General features: G+C 47.6%; 1 pseudogene across 1 annotated transcript in view; it reads right to left on the bottom strand.

Moving 5' to 3' along the window:
- Window positions 1-24,094, bottom strand: part of LOC144589896 (NACHT, LRR and PYD domains-containing protein 3-like) — a 34,968-nt pseudogene continuing 10,874 nt past the window's right edge. The window contains exons 4-13 of the transcript XR_013546054.1: window positions 16,237-16,328; window position 15,517; window positions 14,125-14,291; window positions 6,399-6,570; window positions 6,233-6,298; window positions 1,905-3,632; window positions 950-1,036; window positions 589-792; window positions 298-467; window positions 1-127 (exon numbers count right to left, since the gene is read on the bottom strand). The product of XR_013546054.1 is annotated as an NACHT, LRR and PYD domains-containing protein 3-like (transcript). The remainder of the gene's footprint in view (window positions 128-297; window positions 468-588; window positions 793-949; window positions 1,037-1,904; window positions 3,633-6,232; window positions 6,299-6,398; window positions 6,571-14,124; window positions 14,292-15,516; window positions 15,518-16,236; window positions 16,329-24,094) is intronic.

Below are 24,094 nucleotides of genomic sequence, written 5' to 3' on the forward strand. Positions count from 1 at the left end.
ACAATATTCCCGTCCCCAGGGCGGTGACGTTTACACCCCGAGATGTTCACACGTCCACTCTCAGTCCGGATCTGAATCCTCGCAGACTCTCCAGCCTGGTTCCGTCCATCTGCACTGAACTCATTCCCCACAGCCTGAAACAAGCCCAGGAATAAGACAAAATAAAACAGATTAAACATCAGTGTCAGGAACAGGGACTGCGGTTGATATTTCAACAACACTCCACAGAACTAAATCACAAGAGAAGCCCGCACATCCCCTGATATTTTATCACAATAAACATTACACAAACAACTCACCTGATCCGCTCCAGTATCGGGAGGGTCAGTATGAGGCGGCGGAGACCGGGAACAGATCGGTCTGTGAGGGAGTTGTATGTCAGCTCCAGCTCCGTCAGTGAGGTGTTTGTACTGAGAGCGGAGGCGAGATCCTCCGCTCCAGAATCTGTGAGACCGACACTGCCCAGCCTGGAGATGAGAGAGAGTGAAGGTGAGGGACACAGAGAGACAGGAGATGGTGCAAATCCCAGTGTTTATCAGTGACACAATTACTGATCATATTAATGTTCAGTGTCAGACACACAGTGACTGTAAACACTATCTCTCACAGTCTGGGACTACTCCAGTGTCTGTAATTTTACGATCCGGGTTCCTCAAAGCCGCAGACACCAGTTTCACTCCGGAATCGCCCAGTTTATTATCACTCAGGTCCAGCTCCGTCAGTGAGCGGTTTGTACTGAGAGCGGAGACGAGATCCTCGGCTCCAGAATGTGTGAGACCGACAGTCAGCAGCCTGGAGATGAGAGAGAGAGTGAGGGTGAGGGACACAGAGAGACAGGAGACGGTGCAAATCCCCAGTGTTTATCAGTTACACAATTACTGATCATATTAATGTTCAGTGTCAGACACCCAGTGACTGTAAACACAATCTCTCACAGTCTGGGACTTACTCCAGTCTCTGTATTTTACAGTCCGGGTTCCTCAGAGCCGCAGACACCACTTTCACTCCTGAATCACCCAGGTCGTTTTATCCCAATCTAAACACAAACAGACAGAGTAAGGAACAAACTGATACAAACCCCGGGGCTCAGATAACTTCTCCGAAACTGATATTTCTGGAAGCGCCTCAGCAAATTGTTGAATAAATCTCTGTCGTTGTGGTGTTTGGTGACTTTTACCATTTATTCTCATTCCCCGACGACACGGAAAAGTTTCCCGTGCAGAGAACGCCTGCAACACACGTGACGTGGGGGTGGGAGAACGGGCAGCTACCATCGGTGACCCGGGGGAGGGGGGGGCGTGAGTCGACCACCAGCAACCCGGGAGAGGGAGACGGAGCCGACTATCGTTGACCCGCGGGAGGGAGGAGGGGTGACGAGTCGACCACCAGCGACCCGTGGGAGGATGAGGGCGGGAAGGAGTCGACCACCAGCGACCCGGGGGAGGGAGGAGGGGGGAACGTAGTCGACCACCAGCGACCCAGGGGAGGGAGAACGTAATCGACCACCAGCGACCCGGGGGAGGGGAACGGAATCGACCACCAGCGACCCCGGGGGAGGGAGGAGGGTGGAGGGGTGAACGAATCGACCACGGGTGACCCAGGGAGGGGTTGGGCGGAGTGGACCACCGGTGACTCGGGGGAGGGAGGACGGAGTCGACCACGGTAACCTGGTTGAGGGGGGACGGTGTCGACCACCGGCGACCCGATGGAGGGGGGGGACGGAGTATGACCACCGGCGACCCGATGGAGGGGGGGACGGAGTAGACCACCGGCGGTCCTGGTAGTGTAAAAGAGGAGGGGTGCCGTGCACAGTGACGGCCGGCCCCATAGAAAGGTTGCTGGACGGAAGAACAAAATAGTGAAACAATTTTACAGGTCAGTGTTAGCGTCAAACGGACAGTTACCCCAAGTACTGACACTTGTGCAGAACCGGTCCCAGCCGCTGGAGACCTTCACACTGGAATGCGACAGTCTCCAGATCGAGGTGTTTGATTGTATCACAGTGCCTGATGACATGAGACAGGACCGCGCAGTCAATCGGGGTCAGTCCCTGTCCACGGAATGAAAGTGTTTCCACCGATCCCAGTGTCTGCTGAGCAAGTGGAGGATTCTGAGACTCAAACAGGTAGTGCAGCGTGTTCAGGAGGCTCCGTTACCAGCTACACTCATTGTGTTTCAGACTGGTGTTTAACCTCCTCCTTCACCCAGTCAATCACTCGGCAGATTGTTTGATGAGGAAATGGACCAGAAACTCCTCCAGGACCCGAGCTGACCGTGGGAGGAGAGACCCAGCAACAAAACGGAGAAATACCTCAAATCGCCCGTCTGTCGAGCTGTGGGCTTCAGGACAGAGTTTGAGCGTATTCCTGGTATCTGCAGTCAGGAATTGTGCGAGTGCGGCTACAATACTCTGGATGGTGAGGTGGGGGAAGGTGTACACCACGCTCCGGGCTGAATCCTCTCTCTCCAAAAGTTCCATCAGGAACCCGGACAGGAACTGGGAAGGCTGCAGATTGTACTGATCAAATCTCCATCTGTGAACACAATGTTCTTCTCGGACACTCCAGTGAAGGCCTCTGACCAACCCTCAGTAACACCTCACGGGGGCTCTCAATCTCACGGCCGTGGTTTGTCAGGATGTTGTAAATAAAGTAGCAATATAGTTGGGTGATGGTCTTGGGAACTCGCTGCGAGTCCCGGTGTGTTTGTGTGAAGAAGGGGCCCAGTGTCAGGGCCAGGATCCAGCAGTAGGAGGGGTTGTAGCTCATGGTGTACAGGATCTCGTTCTCCTCCACGTGTTTGAAAACAGCTGCTGCACCGTCTGATCTTCAAAATACCTGGTGAAATATTCTTTCCGTTCCTCACAACAAATCCCAGGATTTCAGCCGTGACACTGATCTCTGCCTTTCCAGTAAATGTAACGCAGTGGGGCGGGTGGTCCACTAGCACTGAACACCCTGGCAGCAGCTTGTGCTGGATTAAACTGTACACAATGTCAGACACTTCACACCACCACTCGGGATCTGGACACATGTGCTGAGGTTCTGTGTCTCTCCGACTGTCAGCAAAATCGATTCTGCCCTTAAATTCATCCAGACCATCGAATATAAACAGCAATCCTCTGGGTTCTTCCAGACCTCTCCAAGATATTCCTAAAGTAAGGATACTGATCCAGAATCAGTTCCTTCAGGGTCACTGTGCAGTTAATAGTGTTTAAATCTCGGAATTTAAAACTGAAAACAAACTGGAAGTCTTGATATATTTTCCCTGTGGCCCAGTCATGAACAATCTTTTGCACCATTGTTGTTTTTCCGATCTCCGGGACTCCGGCCACAGATGCTGAACTCCCAGAACGGGATTTACTTCTGGAAAAGCTGCTGTGGAATAATTGATCTGTCCTGATTTTTTCAACTCTCTCCGGAGACTTTTCTCTCTCCATTTTTCATGGTCCCCGGCCTCTTGCCAGCAGCTCATGTTCTACCAGTGTCCGATCTCGAACAGTGAGATGATTGTGAGCTCAGCGTATCGATCAAGCAGCTGGTAAACCTTCACCTTCTCCTTCATCAGGATCGTGTTCACGCTCAGTGTTTCCGTCTGTGCTCGCAGAGTCTCCTTGTGTTTACGTTGAACATCTTGCACGGGAATAGGCAGATAATGAACACAATGTTAGATGGTTCAACTCAAAACACAACATTCACCATTACAAGAATGAGTTCAATGCTCCTGAAACTCCTGATGGATTTCAGTGGAGTGAGGTAAACCTGGTTACAGACACGGAGACAGAGAGACAGAGAGACAGAGAGAGACAGAGAGAGACAGAGAAAGAGAGAGAGACAGAGAGAGAGAGACAGAGAGAGAGAGAGAGAGAGAGAGGGAGAGAGAGAGAGAGAGAGAGAGAGAGAGAGAGAGGAGAGAGAGAGAGAGAGAGAGAGAGAGAGAGAGAGAGAGAGAGAGAGAGAGAGAGAGAGAGAGAGAGAGAGAGAGAGAGAGAGAGAGAGAGAGAGAGAGAGAGAGAGAGAGAGAGAGAGAGAGAGAGAGAGAGAGAGAGAGAGAGAGAGAGAGAGAGAGAGAGAGAGAGAGAGAGAGAGAGAGAGAGAGAAAACAAACAGAGTGGACTGGGGACTGGGATGGCCGAAGTGACAGCCATTGGCGAGTCATCGTTGAAAACAGCAAGTAGTGCAGCTTCATCTAGAATTTTTTTTGACTCCGTCCATGTTTGGAAGCAAAGTGGGCAAAGGAGAGGTGTCCATGGGGAAGTGACATTAGAAATGGAAGCTGGACATGAAGAGCAAGCAGAGAGTCAAGAAGGAAGCAATTCATTCAACATACATGTGGAGGTAGGGGTGTTGTGTCTAGAGGTGAGAACTTATTGTGACTTGTCAACAATTGTGAAAAATTCATCAACTGATTGAGAAGGATTGTCGGGTACAGAGTGAAGACTATGTAACAGGGTACTTGGCCTGCCCATGAACAGGGGAGTGAGAGACAGATTCGATTCATTCCGGTTTCTATCCACTGTGGTGGAGGGAACCTCATCCTTGACATTGTAGACATTCGGGAATGTTCTCAGAAATGTACATATTTTCAGTGTGTGGGGACCCTGTGAGGGAATGTGTGGAGTTACACAGTGTGTCAGGACCATGTAGGAGTGTGTGGGGTTAGAGTGTGTCAGGACCCTCTAGGAGTGTGTTGAGTTACACAGTGTGTCAGGACCCATGTAGAAGTATGTGGGGTTACACAGTGTGTCAGGACCCATCTAGGAGTGTGTGGGGTTACACAGTGTGTCAGGACCCATCTAGGAGTGTGTGGGTCAGAGTGTTTCAGGACCCATCTAGGAGTGTGTGGAGTTACAGTGTGTCAGGACCCATCTAGGAGTGTGTGGAGTTTACACAGTGTGTCAGGACCCATCTAAGAGTGTGTGTGGTTACACAGTGTGTCAGGACCCATCTAGGAGTGTGTGGGTTTTCCCGTGTGTGAAGAACCCTGCCAGCAGTGTGTGGGGCATCACTGCGCACACATTCTCCCCCAGGTGTGCACTGGATATCACTGATTTTACCACAACCTGATGCATTGCAAAGCCTTGTACAATTAACGCCTGGAAGAGTTGAAATAATGCAGTGTAATAGTTCCGGTGTATGTCAGAGATCGGGTGATCTGGAAACTACCATCTACCTCCTTGGTTACACGCGGGCAATCCTAGATCGGACTTTCCTCCTTTTACCCTGCACTAAACGTTATTTCCTCATAATTTATCTATACTGTATATGGCTCGATTATAATCATGTCTTGTCTTTCTGCTGACTGGGTAACACGCAACAAAACGTTTCACTGTACCTCACCATATGACAGTACTGTCACTATGTGACAGTACACTAAACTAAGCTGCACTTGAATCCACAGACAAAGAAGAAATCCATGGAGAATCCCCGTGTCAATAGAGAATAGACAATAGGCCATTCGCCCTTCGAGCCAGCACCGCCATTCAATGTGATTAATGGCTGATCATCCACAATTAGTACCCCGTTCCTGCCCTCTTCCCCTACCCCCTGACTCCGCTTTCATTAAGAGATCTATCTAAATCTCTTGAAAGCATCCAGAGAATTGACCTCCACTGCCTTCTGAGGCAGAGAATTCCACAGATTTACAACTGTCTGAGTGAAAAAAAAATGTCCGCATCTCCGTTCTAAATGGCCCATAACTTGTTTTTAAACTGTGGCCCCTGCTTCTTGACTACCCCAACATTGGGAACATGTTTCCTGCCTCTAGCTTCTCCAATCCCATAATAATCTTATATGTTTCAATAAGATCCACTCTCATCCTTTCAAATTGCAGTGTATACAAGCTCAGTCGCTCCAGTCTTTCAAAATACGACAATCCCGCGATTGCTGGAATTCACCTAGTAAACCTACGCTGCACTTGCTGCAAGAATGTCCTTCCTCAAATTTGGAGACATAAATTTGGTGTGGTCTCACTAGTACAACAGCAGAAGGACCTGCCCTGTACAACTGCAGAAAAACCTCTTTGCTCCTATACTCAACTCCTCTTGTCATGAGGGCCAACATGCCATTAGCTTTCTTCACTGCCTGCTGTACCTGCATGCTTACTTTCAGTCGAACAATTGCTTAAGGTTTGATCTTCTGATTTTCGATTCTGCAAAGCTCTGAACAAACAGTTTCAGTATTACATCAATTTTAACAAGTCATTGGTGTGAACTGTACATTTCAACACTCACCTTCCATATGAGAGGATAATTCAGATAAACCACTGGTGATGTTCATGTATTCTTGTGGATCAGGACCTGTTCAAATCAAAGAGCATTCATTAAACCAGACTTGAATAACATTGTTAACACCAGTGTTCCAAAGTGATATTCAGTTCAGTGTGTTGATTTGCCGTACCGAGCTTCTGGATTTCTTTCAGTATTTTGTCCAGCTTTGGTAATTCATTCTGCATTTTCACAAAGGATTCCCACATCACCCGCCGGGGCCGGTTGCCTTTCTCCATCACCAGACTTAGGAAGAGGGTCGAACAGTCACTCCGGTTTCCCTTGACCGCGAGCTCACTGATATTCTGTGAAGAACAATAATGAATATATTGAGAAGTGAATGAGACAGTGCTAATGGGGGGGGGGGGGGGGGGGGTTATTAGCGATTCAGTAATGGGATATTCTGGTATTATTAAGCATAGAGGCAGGCATTGGTTTGCCTGTTCATACACCCATGACACTGGGCTGACAAACTGTGCACTCCCAGAGTCCTGACAGTGTGAAACGCGCTTCACACCTGGCAGTGTCCGAGAACACAGCAGAGTACAGCACGGGAACAGCCCATTTAGGTCAACAATGGCTGTGTTGATATGGATGGGAAATTTATCCAATTCATTTTGGGCTCACATAAACACTATCCCACTAGAAATGGATGTGTCCAGTCCAGCCTGCATTGCTTCCTGCTCGGCATTTTGAAGCTACTATGTTATTTTGAAGTTACTATGTTATTTCATCTACATTCTTACCCAATCTGAACCCGCACCAAACTTCTTTCCACCTACCTCGACTCCATCCTATCCCCACTGGTCAAATCCCTCCCCACCTACGTCCAAGACACCTCACATGCTCTCCATCTCCTCGGTAACTTCCGGTTTGCAGGCACCCACTCCCTCATCTTTACCATGGATGTCCAGTCACTCAAAACTTCCATCCCCCACAAGGATGGTCTTGAAGCCTTCCGTTTCTTCCTCGACCGTAGAACCAGCCAATCCCCATCTAGTAACACTCTCCTCGGCCTGGCAGAGCTGATTCATACCCTTAACAATTTCTCCTTTGGCGCCTCCCACTTCCTCCAAACCAGAGGCGTAGCTATGGGCACACGCAAGGGCCCTAGCTACGCCTGCCTCTTTGTCGGGTACGTCGAACAATCCCTGTTCCAGTCGTACACCGGCCCCATCCCCGAACTCTACCTCCGCTACATCGACGACTGCATTGGTGCCACCTCGTGTACCCATTCAGAACTCACTGACTTCATACATTTCACCACCAATTTCCATCCTGCCCTTAACTATACTTGGACTATCTCCGACATCTCCCTCCCGTTTCTGGACCTCACCATCTCCATCACAGGAGACAGACTAGTCACTGACATCTACTACAAACGCACTGACTCCCACAGCTATCTGGCCTACACCTCTTCCCACCCTAACTCCTGCAAAAAGTCTATCCACTACTACCAATTCCTCCGTCTACGCCGCATCTGCGCCCGGGATGAGGTGTTCCACACTAGGGCATCAGTGATATAACAACATATATATAACAACATATAACAACTACAGCATGGAAACAGGCCTGTCCGGCCCTACCAGTCAACGCCGACCATTTTCCCTGACCTAGTCTCATCTACCTGCACTCAGACCATAACCCTCGAATCCCCTCCTATCCATATACCTATCCAATTTACTCTTAAATAATAAAATCGAGCCAGCCTCCACCACTTCCACCGGAAGCCCATTCCATACAGCCACAACCCTCTGAGTAAAGAAGTTCCCCCTCATGTTACCCCTAAACCTTTGTCCCTCATTCTTCAGGCAACGGGGCTTCCCCTCTACCATTATAGATGAGGCTCTCACTAGGACATCCTCTATATCCCACAGCTCCGCTCTTGCTCCCCCTCCCCCCATTCGTAACAAGGACAGAATCCCACTCATTCTCACCTTCCACCCCATCAGCCAGCGAATCCAACAAATCATCCTGCAACGTTTCCTTCCCCTACAACTGGACACCACTACCCGCCACATCTTCCCAACTCCTCTCCTTTCTGCGTTCCGCAGAGACCGTTCCCTCCGTAACTCCCTGGTCCACTCGTCCCTTCGTACCCAAACCACCCCCTCCCCGGGCACTTTCCCCTGCAACCGCAGGAGATGCAACACCTGTCCATTTACCTCCCCCCTCAACTCCGTCCAAGGACCTAAACAGTCTTTCCAGGTGAGACAGAGGTCCACCTGCACCTCCACCAACTTCATTGATTGTATACGCTGCTCTAGATGTCAATTTCCCTACATCGGCGAGACCAAACGCAGGCTCGGCGATCGTTTCGCTCAACACCTTCGCTCAGTCCGCCTTAACCAACCTGATCTCCCGGTGGCTGAGCACTTCAACTCCCTCTCCCACTCCCAGTCTGACCTTTCTGTCATGGGCCTCCTCCAGTGCCACAGTGAGGCCCAGCGGAAATTGGAGGAACAGCACCTCATATTTCGCTTGGGCAGCTTGCAGCCCAACGATATGAACATTGACTTCTCCAACTTTAGATAGATTCTCTGTCTCTCTCTTTTACCCCTCCCCCCTCCCCATCCCAGTTCTCCCACTGTCTTCCTGTCTCCACCTATATACTTTCTTTGTCCCGCCCCCAGACATCCGTCTGAAAAAGGGTCTAGACCTGACGTCACCCATCCCCTCTCTCCTAGATGCTGCCTGACCTGCTGAGTTACTCCAGCATTTTGTGATACCTTCGATTTGTGCAGCATCTGCAGTTATTTTCCTACACTCTGAGCCCGCATTCACTCATTGACCAGATAACTTTTTTATTTCTATACCTACCCCAGTTACACCCGATCAAAGACATCCCTCTCTTGCACATTTCCTGCAGCTCATCCCCTCCTTTTACTGCATATTAACTCGGCTCCTCTTCCCACAGATGCGCGCATAACTGACCTGCTGAATATTGTTTGTTCAGATTATAGATTTTAGCATATAACATATAACATATAACATATAACAACTACAGCATGGAAACAGGCCTGTCCGGCCCTACCAGTCCACGCCGACCATTCTCCCTGACCTAGTCTCATCTACCTGCACTCAGACCATAACCCTCTAATCCCCTCTTATCCATATACCTATCCAATTTACTCTTAAATAATAAAATCGAGCCAACCTCCACCACTTCCACCGGAAGCCCATTCCATACAGCCACAACCCTCTGAGTAAAGAAATTCCCCCTCATGTTACCCCTAAACCTTTGTCCCTCAATTCTGAAGCTATGTCCCCTTGTTGGAATCTTCCCCACTCTCAAAGGGAAAAGCCTACCCACGTCAACTCTGTCCGTCCCTCTCAAAATTTTAAAAACCTCTATCAAGTCCCCCCTCAACCTTCTACGCTCCAAAGAATAAAGACCCAACCTGTTCAACCTCTCTCTGTAGCCTAAGTGCTGAAACCCAGGCAACATTCTAGTAAATCTCCTCTGCACCCTCCATTTTGTCGACATCCTTCCTATAATTTGGCGACCAGAACTGCACACCATACTCCAGATTCGGCCTCACCAATGCCCTGTACAATTTTAACATTACATCCCAACTTCTATACTCGATGCTCTGATTTATAAAGGCAAGCATACCAAACGCCTTCTTCACCACCCTATCCACATGAGATTCCACCTTCAGGGAACAATGCACAGTTATTCCCAGATCCCTCTGTTCCACTGCATTCCTCAATTCCCTACCATTTACCCTGTACGTCCTATTTTGATTTGTCCTACCAAAATGCAGCACCTCACACTTATCAGCATTAAACTCCATCTGCCATCTTTCAGCCCACCCTTCCAAAAGGCCCAAGTCTCTCTGTAGACTTTGAAAATCTACCTCACTATCAACTACTCCACCTATCTTAGTATCATCTGCATATTTACTAATCCAAATTGCCACACCATCATCCAGATCATTAATGTAAATGACAAACAACAGTGGACCCAACACAGATCCTTGGGGCACTCCACTAGACACTGGCCTCCAACCTGACATACAATTGTCAACCGTTACCCTCTGGTATCTCCCATTCAGCCATTGTTGAATCCATCTTGCAACCTCACTATTAATACCCAACGATTTAACCTTCTTAATCAACCTTCCATGTGGAACCTTGTCAAATGCCTTACTGAAGTCCATATAGACAACATCCACAGCCTTGCCCTTATCAATTTCCCTGGTAACCTCTTCAAAAAATTCGAGAAGATTAGTCAAACATGACCTTCCAGGCACAAATCCATGTTGACTGTTTCTAATCAGGCCTTGATTATCCAAATAATTATATATATTGTCCCTAAGTATCTTTTCCATTAATTTTCCCACCACAGACGTCAAACTAATAGGTCTATAATTGCTAGGTTTACTTTTAGAACCTTTTTTAAACAAAGGCACAACATGCGCAATGCGCCAATCTTCCGGCACCATCCCCGTTTCTAATGACGTTTGAAATATTTCCGTCATAGCCCCTGCTATTTCTGCACTAACTTCCCTCAATGTCCTAGGGAATATCCTATCAGGACCTGGAGACTTATCCACTTTTATATTTTTCAAAAGTGTCCGTACCTCCTCTTCTTTAATCCTCCTAATTTCCATCACTACTCTACTTGTTTCGCTTACCTCACATAATTCAATATCCTTCTCCTCGGTAAATACCGAAGAAAAGAAATTGTTTAATATCTCCCCCATTTCTTCCGGCTCAGCACATAGCTGTCCACTCTGACTCTCTAATGGACCAATTTTATCCCTCACTATCCTTTTGCTATTGACATATCTGTAGAACCCCTTGGGGTTTACTTTTACATTACTTGCCAAAGCAGCCTCATATCTTTTTTTCGCTTTTCTAATTTCCTTTTTAAGATTCCTTTTACATTCTTTATATTCCTCAAGAACCTCATTTACTCCCTGCCGCTTATATTTATTGTATATCTCCCTCTTTTTCCGAACCGTGTCCAATTTCCCTGGAAAACCACGGCTCTTTCAAATTATTATTCTTTCCTTTCCACCGAACAGGGACATAAAGACTCTGTACTCTCAAAATTTCACCTTTAAATATCCTCCATTTCTCTATTATATCCTTTTCATAAAACAACAATTTCCATTTCACTCCTTTTAAATCCTTTCTCATCTCCTCAAAATTAGCCTTTCTCCAATCCAAAATCTCAACCCTTGGTCCAGATTTGACCTTCTCCATAATGATATTGAAACTAATGGCATTATGATCACTAGACCCAAAGTGCTCCTCAACACATACCTCCGTCACCTGACCTATCTCATTTCCTAACAGGAGGTCCAACACTGCCCCTTCTCTGGTAGGCACCTCTACGTATTGCTGCAAAAAACTACCCTGCACACATTTTACAAACTCCAAACCATCCAGCCCTTTAACAGAATGTGATTCCCAGTCTATATACGGAAAATTGAAATCACCCACAATCACCACTCTGTGCTTACTACTAATATCTGTTATCTCCTTACATATTTGCTCTTCCAATTCTCGTTCCCTATTTGGCGGTCTATAATACGCCCCTATAAGTGTTGCTAAACCTTTCTCATTTCTGAGTTCCACCCAAACAGCCTCCTTAATCGAGCCTTCTAGTCTGTCCTGCCAAAGCACTGCTGTGATATCCTCCCTGACAAGCAATGCAACACCCCCACCTCTTGCCCCTCCGATTCTATCACATCTGAAACAATGAAATCCTGGAATATTTAATTGCCAATCGCAACCCTCCTGCAACCATGTTTCACTGATCGCCACAACATCATACTTCCAGATGTCAATCCAGGCTCTAAGCTCATCCACCTTTCTTACAATGCTCCTAGCATTAAAATATACACATTTAAGGGACCCATCATTTCTTATTCTCAGTTTATTTATTTTCACTTCTTTCTCTCCTACATATTGGGTCTGAGTGTTTCCCTTTTCTGCCTCCTGCCTCACACACTGCCTATTAGCTATCTGTGTTTGAGTCCCTCCCCCCAACCGTACTAGTTTAAAGTCTCCGCAGTTATTTTAGCAAATCTCCCCGCCAGGATATTGGTTCCCCTCGGGTTCAGATGCAACCCGTCCTTTTTGTACAGGTCATACTTCCCCCAGAAGAGGTCCCAATGATCCAGAAACTTGAAACCCTGCTCCCTGCACCAGTTCCTCAGCCACGTATTTATCCTCCACCTCACTCCATTCCTATTCTCACCATCGCGTGGCACAGGCAGTAAGCCTGAGATTATTACTTTGGAAGTCCTTTTTTTTAACTCTCTTCCTAGCCCCCTGAATTCTCCTTTCAGGACCTCTTCCCTTATCCTACCTATATTGTTGGTACCTATATGTACCACGACCTCTGGCTCCTCTCCCTCCCCTTTCAGGATATCCTGGACACGCTCAGACACATCCCGGACACCGGCACCAGGGAGGCAAACCACCATCCAGGTCTCCCGACTGCGTCCACAGAAACGCCTATCTGACCCCCTCACTATAGAGTCCCCTATTACTACTGCTCTCCTCTTCCTTTCCCTACCCTTCTGAGCAACAGGGCCGGACTCCTTGCCAGAGGCCCGGGCACTGTCGTTGCCCCCAGGTAGGCGGTCCCCCCCAACAGTACTTAAACAGGAGTACTTATTTCCAAGGGGTACAGCCACCGGGGTACTCCCTAGTCCCTGCCTCTGTTCCTTGCCCCCCCTACAGTGACCCACTTGTCTACCTCCCGTGGTGTAGGAGTGACCACCTCTCTGTAACTCCTATCTATAACCTCCTCACTCTCCCTGATCAGACGGAGGTCATCAATCTGCCGCTCCAGGTTCCTAATACGGTCCCTTAGGAGCCCCATCTCGTCACACCTGGCGCAGATGTGGATGTCTGGAAGACTATCAGACTCCCAGATTCCCCACATCCGACACCCAGAACAAAAAACTGCCCTGGCACTCATACGCTCCAAACAAAGCCCCGTGCTCGGTTACTAAACCTACCGCCCGGCCGCTGCTCCAACCGCTCCAACCGCCCACCCAAAAGAACTGAGTGATCTCCTGGGAGAGGCGAAAACCGGATAAAAAACCCAGGCCAATTTGGGGAAAAATCCGGGAAATTCCTCTCCGACCCCAAGCTAGGCGATCAAAACTAGTCCGGGAGATCACACAGGTCTTACTCCTTACTATCCCCACACAATCCCCACACACTACTTCCCAAGCAACACAGCTTGGTGCTGCTTGCTGCTTGCTGCTGCTTGCTACTGCTGCTGCTTGCTGCTGCTACTGCTGCTTGCTGCTGCTACTGCTGATTGCTGCTGCTGCTACTGCTGATTGCTGCTGCTGCCTTTTTTTTAGCAAATGCACTTTTTTTCCCCAATTGAATGACAAGCGAACAGTTTAATGTCTTAGAGTAATTCAGCAGGTCAGGCAGCATCTCCAAACAGAGTTATTTAATGCAGCACACACAGTATGTCCTTTTTTTGTAAACCAGGATCTGCAGTTCTTGTGCTTTTGCCTAATGCCCTCTGTGGTTTAATGAACTGAACTAAATGCGACCAATGAAACTGATGCCACATAAAACGTGTTATCATTTTTGATTCTCGTTTACAAGTTTACTGCTCCCTGACCGTTGTGCTAAGATGCATGTGTGGGAAGAACAGCTGGATCAGAATGGACAATTCTCAGAAGTTCCCATGTCACAGGTTTTATTCCTGATACCAGATCTACAGGACACAAACCGATCAGAGATTATTGCATTGTCCATTACATTGTTCAGCCCAGGGAGTGCGAGGTGAGTGAGACTGGCATTGATCACTCTTCCCCAATGCCGTCAGTTCTGTGACGGGAAACAGAAGTCACCGTGATCCTTCCACTTACCACGTGTTCTTGTTTAGTGAAATGTCCCTCCGGTCTCATCATGAAGCTGAGACTTTCAACCCCTTCTTCAATCGCCTGTTTTAGTCTCTCCCGATAGAATTTTGTTAGTTTGAACAATTGGTACTCGTTCCACTGTGTCAGGAGCTCAGACAATGTAGGCGTCAGATCTGTGTATTCAAAGAGAGAAACAAAACATCATCTGAATCAGTACCCTTGGCTCCCGCTACAACAGCAACCCCCACCCTGAGTGTTCCAGGCTCCTAATGAGAATGATCCAAGAAGAATATCGGAATAAGACAATTTGCTGGAGGAACTCAGTGGGTCAACCATCATCTCTGGAGAATATTGTCGGTGAAGTTTCAAGTCTGGATCTTTTTTAGGCTGATTGTGGTGGCGGTGAGTGGGGAGAAATGTGGACAAGAGGAAGAACAGGTGAAAGACTGTAAGTAAGGTGGATACAGGTGAGGGGAGTTTTTGATAGGCTGATAATTGGGGAAAGGCCAGAGATGAAAAGACAGGTGTGAAACAAATGGAGTGAAGAATTGCAAATTGTGCAGTGAGATGAATTTATGTAAGTGGAAAGGGAGGGGGTGGGAGAAAATTGCGCGAGGAGCAAAAATGGTTAGCAACCGGAAAATCCACTAGGTTTTGGCGGATAAAGCGGAAGTGTTCGGCAAAACAGTCGCCGAGTCTATGCTTTGTCTCACCAATTGCCAAACATTGCAACTCTCGTCCCATTGCCATACCAACCTCTCTGTCCTTGGACACATGCTCACTGAAGAAACAGCACTTCACATTCCGCTTGGGTCGCCTTAAATCCAATGGTATGAACACTGAATTCCGCAAGATTAAGTAACAATCCAAACCGCACACCCGCCTTATTTCCGCCCACTCTCTCCACAGTCTCGCACGGATTTCTCCCCTCCCCATTTCCTTCCTCCGGTATTCCTTTCTTTATTTTCACAATCTCCAACACTCAGTCCTTCTGCCTAACATCTTGATGTTTCATCTCTAGCCTTTGTTCAACCACCTACCTATCAAAAAAAGCCTCCTCAATAACATCCATCTCACTTGCCAGGCTTTGTGTTGCCGCACCTCTCTGCCAGCTTACGGCTAACTCTGCCATCAGTCTGAAGAATCGGAGAGACTGAGGCAACGTGTGAGCAGGGGAGAGTTGGATAGCGTCTGAACCGAGGAGGATGTGACGGTGTGACCAGGGAACATGGGCCCCAGGGGGATGGGGCAGCGTTGGGCACGGGAAGAGTGGGCACTGGGGGAGTGTGATCATCTCCATAGCCGGTGTTCAGACAGAGAACAGATCACAGCAAAAAAACGCACATTAAACGAATGCACTGATGAAGAGGTGCAGATGCAATTATCGCCTGAGGCAACCCTGTAGTTGATGCCAGCTAATCTTCCTAGGATTATCTTCCACATGCATGAACCACCCAGCTTCACTCCACTCTCTGTGGCCTCATGCTCCCTGGCTTCAATGGATACTTTGTCATGTGTACCCAAGTTCAGTGACCATCCTCCTGTACACGAGGATCAGGATCTGTTATATTGTAGTGGCTTGGACACAATATAGAATAGATCAATGCACACAGTCTTTTACCCAGAGGAGGAGAATCAAGAAACAAATGACAAAAACGGTACATGGATAGGATAGGTTTAGAGCGACATGGGTCTTACACAGGCTTGTGGGACTATAGTAGATCGGCCATGTTGTTTGACATGTCCAAGGTGAGCCTTGTTCCATACCGTATGCCTCTATGACTCTAAGGTACAACTTGACCATAATAACTCTAACAGTGCAGACTGCACAGAGTCCAAATACAAGAGTCGCCATGTTTTATGTGCCATCTTATACTCTTCAGTTTCTCAGAAAGCTTCTCCCCAGTCACTGCATTAATGCACATCTGGATCTTCAATGAGGATGACTCATCGCCTCAATGATCACTCCCTCTGTCCTTTCAATTACCGCCTGCAGGATAACATCCTCTCTTTCTCAGTCCCTTCCTTATTCCCTTATCCTTCTGACCTGTCGACCATGCATTAGATGCAACCAGATATCAAGACAACATTTATATCTTGAAGAATTCTGCAACACACTGTGTCCGTACTTGTTGTTGGGGTCACTGGAGCCGCAGTCCTGTTTCCATCTTCAGCCAAGGTGTGGATAGGTATTACCATATTCTGCTGCTCTGCAGTAAACCGAATAATAATAGTGGGATTAAACAATGATTAACACAAGAAGGAAAAGATTGCGAAGTGAACTGTGAACCACAATCCACCACTATCAATAGACAATAGATAATAGATGCAGGAGGAGGCCATTCGGCCCTTCGAGCCAGCACCGCCATTCAATGTGATCATGGCTGATCATTCTCAATCAGTACCCCGCACCTGCCTTCTCCCCATACCCCCTGACTCCCCTATCCTTAAGAGCTCTATCTAGCTTTCTCTTGAATGCATTCGGAGAATTGGGCTCCACTGCCTTCTGAGGCACAGAATTCCACAGATTCACAACTCTCTGACTGAAAAAGTTTTTCCTCATCTCAGTTCTAAATGGCCTACCCCTTATTCTTAAACTGTGGCCCCTTGTTCTGGACTCTCCCAACATTGGGAACATGTTTCCTGCCTCTAACGTGTCCAACCCCTTAATAATTTTATACGTTTCGATAAGATCTCCTCTCATCCTTCTAAATTCCAGTGTATACAAGCCTAGTCGCTCCAGTCTTTCAACATATGACAGTCCCGCCTTTCCGGGAATTAACCTAGTATACCTTCGCTGCACGCCCTCAATAGCAAGAATATCCTTCCTCAAATTTGGAGACCAAAACTGCACACAGTACTCCAGGTGCGGTCTCACTAGGGCCCTGTACAACTGTAGAAGGACCTCTTTGCTCCTATACTCAACTCCTCTTGTTATGAAGACCAACATTCCATCGGCTTTCTTCACTGCCTGCTGTACCTGCATGCTTCCTTTCAATGACTGATGCACTAGGACACCCAGATCTGTTGCTAACTTGACACCATTCAGATAATACTCTGCCTTCCTATTCTTACCACCAAAGTGGATAACCTCACACTTATCCACATTAAACTGCATCAGCCATGCATCCGCCCACTCACACAACCTGTCCAAGACACCCTGCATCCTCATAGCATCTTCCTCACAGCTCACACTACCACCCAGCTTTGTATCATCTGAAAAATTGCTAATGGTACATTTAATCCCTTCATCGATTTCATTAATGTATATCGTAAATAGCTGCGGTACCCCACTAGTTACTGCCTGCCATTCTGAAAGGGACCCATTTATCCCCACTCTTTGCTTTCTGTCTGTCAACCAATTTTCTATCCATGTCAGTAACCTACCTCCAATACCATGTGCTCTAATTTTGCCCACTAATCTCCTATGTGGAACCTTGTCAAAAGCTTTCTGAAAGTCAATGTACACCACATGCACCGGCTCTCCCCTGTCAATTTTCTTAGTTACATCCTCAAAGAATTCCAGAACATTAGTCAAGCATGATTTCCCCTTCGTAAATCCATGCTGACTCGGAACAATCCTGTTACTACTATCCGAATGCTCCGCAATTTCTTCTTTTATAATTGACTCCAGCATCTTCCCCACCACTGATGTCAGACTAACTGCTCTATAATTTCCCGTTTTCTCTCTCCCTCCTTTCTTAAAAAGTGGAACAACATTAGCTACCATCCATTCCACAGGAACTGATCCAGAATGTATAGAACATTGGAAAATGATCACCAATGCGTCCACAATTTCTAGTGCCACCTCCTTAAGTACTCTGGGATGCAGACCACAAGGCCATGGGGATTTATCAGCCTTCAGTCCCATCAGTCTACCCAACACCATTTCCTGCCTAATATGGATTTCCTTCAGTCCATCCGTCACCCTAGGATCTCTGGCCACTAGAACATCTGGGAGATTGCTTGTATCTTCCTTAGTGAAGACAGATCCAAAGTACCGGTTCAACTCATCTGCCATTTCCTTGTTCCCATAATAAATTCCCCCGCTTATGTCTTCAAGGGACCCACATTTGCCTTGACTATTTTTTTCCTCTTTACATACCTAAAAAAGCTTTTACTATCCTCCTTTATATTATTGGCTAGTTTACCCTCGTACCTCATCTTTTATCCCCGTATTGCCTTCTTAGTCATCTTCTGTTGCTCTTTGAAAGAGTCCCAATCCTCTGGATTCCCACTCTTCTTTGCTTTGTTGTACTTCTGCTCTTTTATTTTTATGCTGTCCTTGACTTCCCTTCTCAGCCACGGGTGCCTCTTACTCCCCTTGGAATCTTTCCTCCTCTTGGGATAAATTGATCCTGCAACTTTTGCATTATTCCTAGGAATATCTGCCATTGCTGTTCCACTGTCTTCCCTGCTAGGGCCACCTTCCAGTTAATTCTGGCCAGCTCCTGTGGTGTTGGGGGTAAGAGCGGGTAGGTTTTGTGGGAGGGGGCATGGAATGCCAATATTGATCCAGAAACTAAACTGAATCAGACATTTCCATCCTGTGGCCTGGTGGTATAACAGTATTGAAATCTTTCACCGAGACTCGCTTTTTCACATTCAAACCTTTCCCCATGGACCATCAGGGGCACGTCAAGTGGTGTTGCAGCTCCGACACCATCCAGGATAACACTGACCACTTGCCGGGCAGCCCATTCACTTTAATAAATGGGTCAATGTCCAGACCGATGCTGTAAAGACCAGTGCTGGGCCTCCCTATATTACAACTTATCTTAATGACGTGGATGAAAGGACTACAGTTTAGCAGAGCACTTGAAAATATGGCACGCATATTGTTTGAAGCAACGAAATTGGCTGATTGAGCAGCTAATAAAAAGGCAAGATCCAGCGAAGCGGCCTGTTGGGAGTGGCTGTGTTGGTAGAGGTAAAGGTCTGTGTAGAGGGCAAGTGCCAGTCTTCGGCTCACGAGTCTTCGGCAAGGAGTGTGACTAAACCCGTGGGAAATGTGTCCAGGTGCAGCTCCTTGCAGGCTGTATTTGGGAAATGGAGATGCAGATGGATGACCCCGGGTTCATCCGAAAGACCTTTTGGACAAAACTAACAGTGAGGTGGTCATGCTCAAACACCAGGATGAATGGAGGTGGGTGACCCCCAGAACACCTAGTTAGCAAAGGGTGAAGGTGGCCATTCCCTTTCAAAACACGTAACAGTTTTGGAGACTGTTAGGGGATGACCCGTCAGGGAAGAGCAGTAGTATCAGCAGGATGAGGCTCCGTGCCTGGCAAAGCAATAGTGGTAGGATATACATCTGTTGGGGAGAGGGGAGAGTGGTGGACAGGAGATTCCGTGGAAGCAATCGAGACTCCTGTATTGTGTATTGCTTTCTGGTGCCAGGGTCCAGGATGATTCGGAGAGGCTACTTGATATTCTCAAGAGGGAGAGTGAGGAGCCAGAAGTCACTGTGCATGTTGGTACAAATGACATAGGATGTTCAGAAAGATGTAAAAAATACAGGATAGTGATCTCCGTAGTACTGCTTGTGCTCCGTGCTAGTGAGTGTAGGAACAGGGAAAACAAGGACAGGTGATTGCGTGGCAATGGAGCTGATGCAGGGATTCATACTTTTGTACAACTGGGATTTCTTCTGGGGCAGACGTGACCTGCACAAGAGGGATAAGTTGCAGCTGAACCTGAAGGGAACGCCAATATCCTGAGCGGCAGCTCCCAGTCTCCATCACAAGAAATAGACCACTGACTGACGTCTAGCGGCACGGTAGCGCAGCGGTAGAGTTGCTGCTTTACAGCGAATGCAGCGCCGGAGACTCAGGTTCGATCCTGACTACGGGTGCTGCACTGTAAGGAGTTTGTACGTTCTCCCCGTGACCTGCGTGGGTTTTCTCCGAGATCTTCGGTTTCCTCCCACACTCCAAAGACGTACAGGTATGTAGGTTAATTGGCTGGGTAAATGTAAAAATTGTCCCTAGTGGGTGTAGGATAGTGTTAATGTACGGGGATCACTGGGCGGCACGGACTTGGAGGGCCGAAAAGGCCTGTTTCCGGCTGTAGATATATGATATGATATGATATTACAAACCCACTGACTGCCACAACTATCTCGACTATACGTCTTCCCCCCTTGCTTCCTGCTTTGAGTCCATCCCCTTCTCCCAAATCCTCCGTCTACGCCGCATCTGCGCCCAAGATGAGGTATTCCATACTAGAACATCTGAGATGTCCTCATCTTTAGGGAACGGTATTTTCCCCTCTCCCATCATAGATGAGGCCCTGACTCGTATCTCCTCGGTACCCCGCAGCTCCGCCCTTGCCCCCCCCCTTTTCCTATTCGCAACAGAGACAGAGTCCTCCTCGTCCTTACCTTCCACCCCATCAGCCGTCGCATACAGCAACAAATCCTCCAAAATTTCCGCCACCTCCAATGGTATTCCCACCACTAGCCACATTTTCCCATCTCCACGCCTTGCCGCCTTCCGCAGATGCCGTTCCCTCCGCAACTCCCTGGTTAACTTATCCTTTCCCACCCAAACCTCCCCCTCCCAGGTACCTTCCGCTGCAACCGTACAAGATGCAACACCTGTCGCGATACCTCCTCCCTCGACTCTGTCCAGGGACTTCGACAGTCCTTTCAGGTTAGGCAAAAGCCAATTTGCACCTCATCCAAACTTATCTACTGTATCCGTTGTTTCGGGAAACAAAAACTGCAGATGCTGGTTTAAATCGAAGGTAAACACAAAATACTGGAGTAAGTCAGCGGGTCAGGCAGCAACTCAGGAGAGAAGGAATGGGTGATGTTTCGGGTCGAGACCCTCTTCAGATTGATGTCAGGGGAGGGAGTGGGACAAAGATAGGATGTAGTCGGAGACAGGAAGCCTAGTAGGTGAACTGGGAAGGGGAGGCGATAGAGAGGGGAAGCAGGGACTACCTGAAGTGGGAGAAGACAATGTTCATACCGCTGGGGTATAAACTGCCCAAGCGAAAGATGAGGTGCTGTTCCTCCAATTGCCTATATTTTTGTCTTTCTTCGCTTTAAACCAGCAGCTGCAGTTCATTCTTACACATCCTGACCGGCAGTTTGCTGAAGTTATGTGGGTGGATCGACGCTAGATTGGTTGAAGGATGAGATCCAATGCATGACTGAGGCAGATGAGAAACAGGAGGCGAACTTTCAGAGAAATTCAGTTGACAAAATAGGCATGACAGCGAGCCAGGAAGGGCTACATGATTGTATTGCAATTATTAATGTCAGGCTGATCAGCTGAGGGTGTGAATAGGTGTGTGCAACTGGGATGCTATGTTGACTGTTAGGCGATGACCCGTCAGCGAAGAGCAGTAATATTAGGCACGAGGAAGCATCGTGCCTGGAAGACCCATCGTGGTGGGATTCCCATAAGTTTGGGGGGTGGGGGTGGACAATATAGACGTGACAACAAGCGAGGTAGGGCTGTTTGATTGAATTGCAATTATTTTAATGTGAGAGGTCTGAGGGGTAAGGCGGATGAGCTGAGGGTGTGGATAGGTATGTGCCACTGGGATGTTGTATCCATTACAGAAATCTGGCTAAGTGGGACAGGACTAGCAGCTTAATGTTCCAGGATGTAGCGAGTGAGGTGAGGGCGAAAGAGGACTTTATTGATTAGGAAGAATGTTGCGGCAGTAGACCGAGATGATATGGCTCATGTCGGCGAAACCGAGCGCAGGCTCGGCGATCGCTTCGCTGAACACCTGCGCTCGGTCCACATTAACCAAACTGATCTCCCGGTGGCCGAGCACTTCAACTCCCCCTCCCATTCCCAGTCTGACCTTTCTGTCATGGGCCTCCTCCAGTGCCATAGTGAGGCCCACCGGAAATTGGAGGAACAGCACCTCATATTTCGCCTGGGCAGTTTGCAGCCCAGTGGTATGAACATCGACTTCTCCAACTTTAGACAGTTCCTTTGTCCCTCCCTTCCCCTCCTCCTTCCCAGATCTCCTATATCCTTCCTTTGTCCCGCCCCCCTGACATCAGTCTGAAGAAGGGTCTCGACCCGAAACGTCACCCATTCCTTCTCTCCTGAGATGCTGCCTGACCTGCTGAGTTACTCCAGCATTTTGTGAATAAATTGATATGGCTCATGGTTCGTTCAAGTAAGCCTGTATTGGTGGAGCGATTAACTAAAAAGGTGCTGATCACCTTGATGGATATGTGAATTGCTGAGGGAGGGGGCTGGGCGGGGGGAAATAGTCAGCAGTAATTGGAGGAGCGCAAATGCCAAGAGATTACAGGTAGCTATACGGCTAATAAGGTAGTCATTTTGGGGGATTTTGACTTTCTAAATATATCTATAAATTCCAAATATTTGCTGTCAAAGGAACATCCGGAAATTGGGATGCTTTGAAAAATGTTGTGACAAGAGTTCAAGGCATGCATGCTCATATTAAAGAGAATGGCAAGGCAAGTGGGAGCATCGAAGCTTGCATGATGAGAGAATCTGAGGCTCTGGACAGGGAAACGCAGGCAGCTTGGGATCGACCTAGGAACGTGGGATTAAGTCTATTCCCAGAAGAGTTTTGGGAATTGAGGAGTATACCAAAGGAGGAAATCAGGCGGGTATACAGGGATCAAGAGGTAGCCCTGGCAGATAATATTAAGGGAGATTCAAAGTTATAATTTATATTAAGGGAAATAGGGCCCTTTAGAAACCAAAGCGGTCATCTCAGTGTGGAGCCACAGGAGATGTACAACGTTCTTATTGAGTATTTTACCTCTGTGTTTAATGTTGAGCAATATGCGTAAAGAAGAGAACGTGGGACAATTAATGGAAGTGTCGAGAACAGTCTATATTACTGTCGAGGAGGTGCTGAATACCTCAAGGTGTATGAAGGTGGATACATCTCCAGGGTCTGATCAGTTATGTCCGAGGTCAGTGTGGGAAGGTAGACTAGAAATTGTAGGTGCCTTGGCACAGCTATACGAATGATCATTAGATACAGGTAAGGTGCCGGGGGGGGGTAGCTATGCCATGTCTGCACTTAAGAGGGGCTGAAAGGTAAACCATGGGAAGTATAGACCAGTGAACCTAACGTCTGTGGTAGGCAAATTACTGGAGAATATTGAGGGGAACGATATATCCATATTGGGATTGATACGGACTGATTGTGGAGAGTTAGCATAGCTTTGTACATTGGAGATCATGTCTCACAAATCTGATTGAATTTTCTGAAGTAACTTAAAAGATTGATAAGGGAAAAGCCGTAGGCTTTACATATGGACTTCAGGGCATTTGGTAACGTTCTACATGATAGACTGCTTTGGAAGGTTTCATCGCAAGTGATCCAGGGAGAGCTAGGTGACTGGATAAAGAATTGACCGTAATAGGAAGCGGAGGGTGACGATGAAAGTTTGTTTTTCAGACTGCAGGCCTGTGACTGGTAGTGTTCCCCAGGGATCGTTGCTGGCCCCATTGCTGTTTGTGGATTATCTCAAAGATTTGGATGAGTACACAAGACATGATTAGTACGATAGTTATCAAGTGTTGCAATGGGGCCTTCATCCGTTGGGCTGAGGAATGTTGAATGGAGTTTACTACAGATAAGTACATGGTGTTGCATTTTGGGAAGTCAAAGCAGGACAGGACCTCGGTGAAGGACAGGGTTCATCGATCAGAATATTGAGTATAGAAGATGGGACGTTATGTAACAGGTGTACAAGACTTGGGCGAGGTCACATTTACAGTAACGTAGGCAGTGCAGCGTAGGTTCACGAGATTGATCTCTGGGATGGCGGGACTGACATATGAGGAAAGATTGAAAAGACCAGGCTTGTATTCACTGGAGCTTAGAAGGATGAGAGGGGATCTTATAGAAACATAAAATTATAAAAGCACTGGACAAGCGAGATGCAGGAAAAATATTCCCAATGTTGGGCGAGTCCAGAACAAAGGGCCACATTCTTAGAATAAAGGGGATTCCATTT

This window comes from Rhinoraja longicauda, unplaced genomic scaffold, assembly GCF_053455715.1.
Source record: "Rhinoraja longicauda isolate Sanriku21f unplaced genomic scaffold, sRhiLon1.1 Scf000086, whole genome shotgun sequence".
In the NCBI taxonomy this organism is placed as follows: domain Eukaryota; kingdom Metazoa; phylum Chordata; class Chondrichthyes; order Rajiformes; family Arhynchobatidae; genus Rhinoraja; species Rhinoraja longicauda.